The following is a 6,000-nucleotide window of genomic DNA, read 5'->3' as shown; positions in this document are numbered from 1 at the left end:
TAAAGTATTTTTCCCCTAAAAAACATGCTTTGTCTGTCTTTTTTTTTGTCTTAAAATTACACTCTAAAACTTTACAGACAGATATTATTGCCACCAAAGGAAGTGTGCAATAATCAGATTCAGAACTCAGCTTCAACTTTAATCATTTTCTGTTCATGCTGCCAGCATATTTATGCATTATAAGTTATATTGGTTACTATTTATATATTTCCATTAGACTTCCAGGAAAATGAAAATGTTGAAATCTTTGTTCAGATAACTTCAAAGTTGCATGAGTGTATTTGTTGGAGAGGCTGAGAAAGAGGGAGGACTTTAGACTGGAGAACAAGAAAACACTTTGCAGGCCATCCATATATTTTAGCGCCTGAAGGCTTACACTCTGAGAAGCAAGTGGCATGCCCCAGAGTGCATAACTTAAGCTTGAGATGATAGAACAGAACAGGGAGGACAAAAGATGCCTAGGTCCATCTATGGCTCATCCTGTACTAAACTGAAGGTAATGCATTACAAACAAATGACTCAAAAAAAAGAAAAAAGTCACAAAGAACTATCTAAGTAACTTACAGGAAATATATTGATGAATTGTTTAGTGTGGGAAACACATAGCTCATCGACATGCTCCATTCAAGAAAAGAGTGATTTTTTTAGGGGCACCTGGGTGGCTCAATTGGCTAAGTGACTGCCTCCGGCTCCGGTCATGATTGTAGGGTCCTAGAATCAAGCCCCACATTAGGCTTCTTGCTTGTTGGGGAGTCTGCTTCTCCCTGTCCCTCTGCCACTCCCCAGCTTGTGTTCTCTTTCTTTCAAATAAATAAATAAACTCTTTTTTAAAATGTGATTTTTATATTGCCTTCTAAAAAGAGGAATCTGTTTACTGTAGGATTCTTTGTTGAGAAACACAGTGGTTTTACGATGCACATGAGGAGTTGGAGCAGAACTAGGCAGCTATGCAGATATAAGGCAAATAAAACACATACCCATTTCTAGCGCAAGTATTACCAGTAAGGGAGAAAAGCCAGTGCTAGGCTTGGGTGAAAGGGAAAGCAAGGAATGTCTCCTGGTGGGTGAGAAAGATAAAAATACTAAGGGAAATTTTTTTACTTGCTTGGGTAAGTTTAATTATGTAAACTCTTTTTCTATAACTCCTCAAAATCTTCAGTAAATTTTGCATTGAATACTACTGTTTTTTTGTTTTTTGTTTGTTTTGTTTTGTTTTTTTAAATATGGCTGTGTGTGAGAGAGACAGAGAGAGAAAGAAAAGTTCTGGTAAGTAACCTGTGCTGTTTTCTTTCCTTATCAATGTGGAGTTGATGTTCATCTCACAAAAATTTATTTATGTGCTTGAGGATAAAGGAACCACTAACATTTTCAGTTGGTCAATCTATCTACCTATCTATGCTCTATCTATGATCTATTTGTCATCTATCCTAGAACCACAACAATGTTCTAGATCCTGTATTAAATAAGTATGCATTAAAAATATTTTAGATAAACAGAAATGCAACTCTTTAAAACTGATCTTTACTTTATTCTTTTAGTAATTTCATATTTTCTAATTATTAGTAATAAACACACCTATAGTTTAAAATGTCAGGCTATCAAGACAAAAAGAAAATTAAGGCTGCCTTTTTGCTATGGTCTGAATGTTTGAGTACTCCTGAAATTTATATATTTAAATCTTAATCCCCAAACGTAACAGTATGGCCTTTGAGTGGTGCTTAAATCATAAGGGTAGAGTTATCATGAATGGGATTACTGCCTCAAAAAAGAGGCTCCAGAGAGAACTCTAGCCCCTCCACCATGTGAAGACACAACGAGAAGGGGTAGACTAGGAACCAGAGAGAAGGCCTTCACCTGAAGTCAGCCATGTTGGCACCCTGATCTTAGATTTCAGCCTCCAGAGCTGGGAGGAAAAAAAAATGTTTTTAAGCTACTCAGTCTATGGCACTTTGTAGACCAAGACACCATTCTTTTGTGAAAAATCGTAGTCCAAACTTACCTAGGAGGACCATGACTACAGAGGAAAAAAATAAGAACTAGCTTCAATGCATACCATTACCCCTTAAAAATTTGAAAATTATTATTATTAAAAATAATAGGAGTTTCATATGATTTTCTTGACTTTTTTGAAACAGCAAGAGCTCTCCTGCATTTGTTTTTTGTTTGTTTCTATTTTGTTTTTCTTTTATTTAATTTTTTTTCTGTGTTCCAAGATTCATTGTTTATGCACCACACACGTGCCCTCCATATTACCCACCACCAGGCTCACCTAACCCCACACCCTTCTCCCCTCCAAAACCCTGTTTGTTTCTCAGAGTCCACAGTCTCTCATGGTTTGTCTCCCCTTCCAGTTTCCAGTTTCCCCCAACTCACTTCTCCTCTGCATCTCCCAATGTCCTCCATGTTGTTCTTTATGCTCCTCAAGTAAGTGGAACCATATGATAATTGACTTTCTCTGCTCGACTTACTTCACTCAGCATAATCTCCTCCAGTTCTGTCCATGTTGATACAAATTTGGTTTCTATTTGGTGCTATTTTTAAGACTGAGAGCTTAAAATCCTTCTCAACTGCATCCCAAATAAAACACAAAAAATAGCAATGTCTCTCTCATAAATCTGCTTTAATAATTATTAGATGAGACACCATGTGTAAAGAGCTTAGAGCAGTACCGGCACATAGTAAGTACTCAATAATTATTAAATGTTTTTATTATTAATAAAATTACTGTTTCAGAGCAAAAGTTATAAATATCTCTTTGGTAGGGGAAAAACACATGGCTTTGCTAAATTCTGACAGTCTCATTTATCTGCAGGAACTAAACAGATGGTTATCATATTTGTTGCACCAACCCTGGTAGGATTTTCTACCTGAAAATAGCATCGCCTGAGAAGAGTCTAGCTAGTTATATCTAGCTTGACCCATTCATCAGCCACACAAAAACAGTTCCCATGATTTAACTAAGCATTTTTTTTTGGTATAATGCTTCTGTCTTTTAAAAAAATGTCAATTTTTCTTGAACTTTATTTAACTGCCAGTGAAAATGGCATTGATGTAATTTTTTTCCCTTTTTTTTTTTCCAGTGAAGGTAACTGTTCAATTAAAAACAGAGTAAGATATGGAATTTAAGACCTTCATATAATGATATATATGATATATATATATTTATATTATTATTATATATTATATATTATACATGTATATGTAAATACATTATACATATATATTATACATATATATTTTATATATATCAAGGAGTGCCAGGGTGGCTCAGTGAGTTAAGCCTCTGCCTTTAGCTCAGGTCATCATCTCAGGGTCCAGGATCAAACTCTGCATTGGGCTCTCTGTTCAGCAGGGAGCCTGCTTCCCCCTCTCTCTCTACCTGCCTGTCTGCCAACTTGTGATCTCTCTCTCTGTCAAATAAATAAATAAAATCGTTAAAAAAAACAAACAAACACACAAATTATAGTGGCCAAACCCAAAAATTCAGAGATTCAAAGTCCTCAGATATGACCCTTTCCAGATATTAAATGATTATGATTTCTGTCCAACTGCTTCTGCATCAAAGGAAGTAATTAAAATATGTATACATCATCACTGTTGTTCACACAACTCCTCTGGAAAACAAGACTCTTGTTATTCTAGGTTTCAAGGAATGTAAAATCCAAGTTACAGTATTTCCAAAGCTTTTTTTCCTAACTTCACTGGCCTTTGAGGTTTGATTTGTTTACTTACATTATAATTAAAATCAGGGTAGTATGTCAAAATAAATTGCATAGTATTGTTCTTCGCTTTTTCCTAACAAAGAAAAATACCACAAGACTCATTTTTGCAGACTAATTTTTTAAGATGGAAAGCATAGAATTTTTTTAAAAGCTTGCTCTTTGATATCATTTTTTTTTTTTTTTTTAAAAAGACTATTTGGGGGCGCCTGGGTGGCTCAGTGGGTTAAGCCACTGCCTTCGGCTCAGGTCATGATCTCAGGGTCCTGGAATTGAGTCCCGCATCCGGCTCTCTGCTCAGTGGGGAGCCTGCTTCCTCCTCTCTCTCTCTGCCTGCCTCTCTGCCTACTTGTGATCTCTCTCTGTCAAATAAATAAAAAAATTCTAAAAAAAAAAAAAAAGACTATTTATTTGACAGAAAGCTCACAAATTGGCAAGTAAGAGATAGGGGAAGCAGGCTCCCTGCTGAGCAGAGAGCCCAGGGCGGGGCTTGCTCCCAGGACCCTGAGATGATGACCTGAGCTGAAGGCAGAGGCTTAACCCACTAAGCCACCCAGGTGCCCCTTGGTATCACATATTAAAGTAGCAGTTTGCTTTTTCCTCTGCTTTCTTTGCTTTTGATGAAGCACCATGTTACACATACAGTATTTTTAGACCTGCAATGGCAAAAGAGTGGATCTGCATCAATTCTTGAACCTCAGTTTCCTCACTATTTTACTTACACATGACAAAAACCATCTTATATTTAAATTTCAGGAAAATCCACTATATTAAAAATATTTTTATTTATACAATGAGTTTTCACATTGAATGCAGAGAGCTTATAATTTTTAACAACATGTATTAGAAAGTGTTTCCATACCCTAGGAGATATGTCATTAAAGAGACTAAAAGTTTCCATAAAACTGTAAGGCATAAGGATTTATGCCTTTGTTTGTTTGTATTTATTAAGCAACATATTGATATTCAATAATTATGAATATTATATAGAAATGTCTAGATGTTTCTACCAAAATCATGAAGAGTTGAACAATATAGTAAAGGCTTTTACAATTCAGACTTCTTTTTTAGTATTATATCAGTTTCAGGTATACAATATGATGATTCAACATTTCTATATATTACTCAGTGCTCATCACCAGAAGTGATAAATGTACTAATAGCCCCTTTATCTATTTTACCCCTCCGCCCCCGTTTTACCTTCCTTCCGGCAACCAACAGTTTGTTCTCTGTATTTAAGAGTCTGTTTTTCTTTGCTTATCTCTTTTCCTTTGTTTTGTTTCTTAAATTCCACACATGAGTTAAATCACATGGCCTTCACCTTTCCCTGCTGACTTCTTTCACTCAGCATAATACCATCTCAGTCCATCCATGTGTTACAAATCGCAAGATCTCATTCTTTTCGTGGTTGAGTAATATTCAATTATATCTATATCCATGGATCGATCTCTCTCTCTCTCTCTCTCTCTCTATATATATATATATATATATTCTATATCTTCTATACCCATTCATCTATCAATGGACACTTGGGTTGCTCTCATATCTTGTCTATTGTAAATAATGCTGCTATAAACACAGGGATGCATGTATCTTTTTGAATCAATGTGTCTATCTTCTTTGGGTAAATTCCCAGTAGTGGAATTATTGCATCCTATGGTAATACTATTTTTAATTTTTTAAGGAACCTCCATACCATCTACCACAGTGGCTAAACCAATTTACATGGTCACCAACAGGGCATGTGTGTTCTTTTTTCTCCACCTTCTCACCAACACTTGTTATTGCTTATCTTTTTGATTCTAGCCATTCTAACAGGTGTGAAGTGATATTTCACTATGGTTTTGATTTTCATTTCCCTGATGATTAGTGATGCGGAGCATCTTTGCATGTATCTGTTGGCCATCTGCATGTCTTCTTTGGAAAAATGTTTATTCAAGTCCTCTGCCCATTTATTTGGTTTTATGGTATTGAATTTTATGAGTTCTATATAAAGAACTTATTATACCCATACATATATATGTATATGTGTGTGTGTACATATACATATGTATATGTATACGTGTGTGTATATGATATTAACCCTTATAAGATATATTATTTGTAAATATCTTTTCCCATTCAGTAGGTTGTCTTTTAGTTTTATTGCTTCCTTAGCTGTGCAAAAACTTTATTTTGGTGTAGTCCTAATAATTTATTTTTGTTTTTCTTGCCAAAGAAGATATATCTAAAAAAATATTTCTATGGTTCTATTTTTTTCCCCCATTGCATATTCTTGCCT

Source organism: Neovison vison, chromosome 6 (genome assembly GCF_020171115.1).
Source record: "Neovison vison isolate M4711 chromosome 6, ASM_NN_V1, whole genome shotgun sequence".
NCBI classification, from domain to species: Eukaryota; Metazoa; Chordata; class Mammalia; order Carnivora; family Mustelidae; genus Neogale; species Neogale vison.
Note: the sequence above shows the minus strand (reverse complement) of the source record.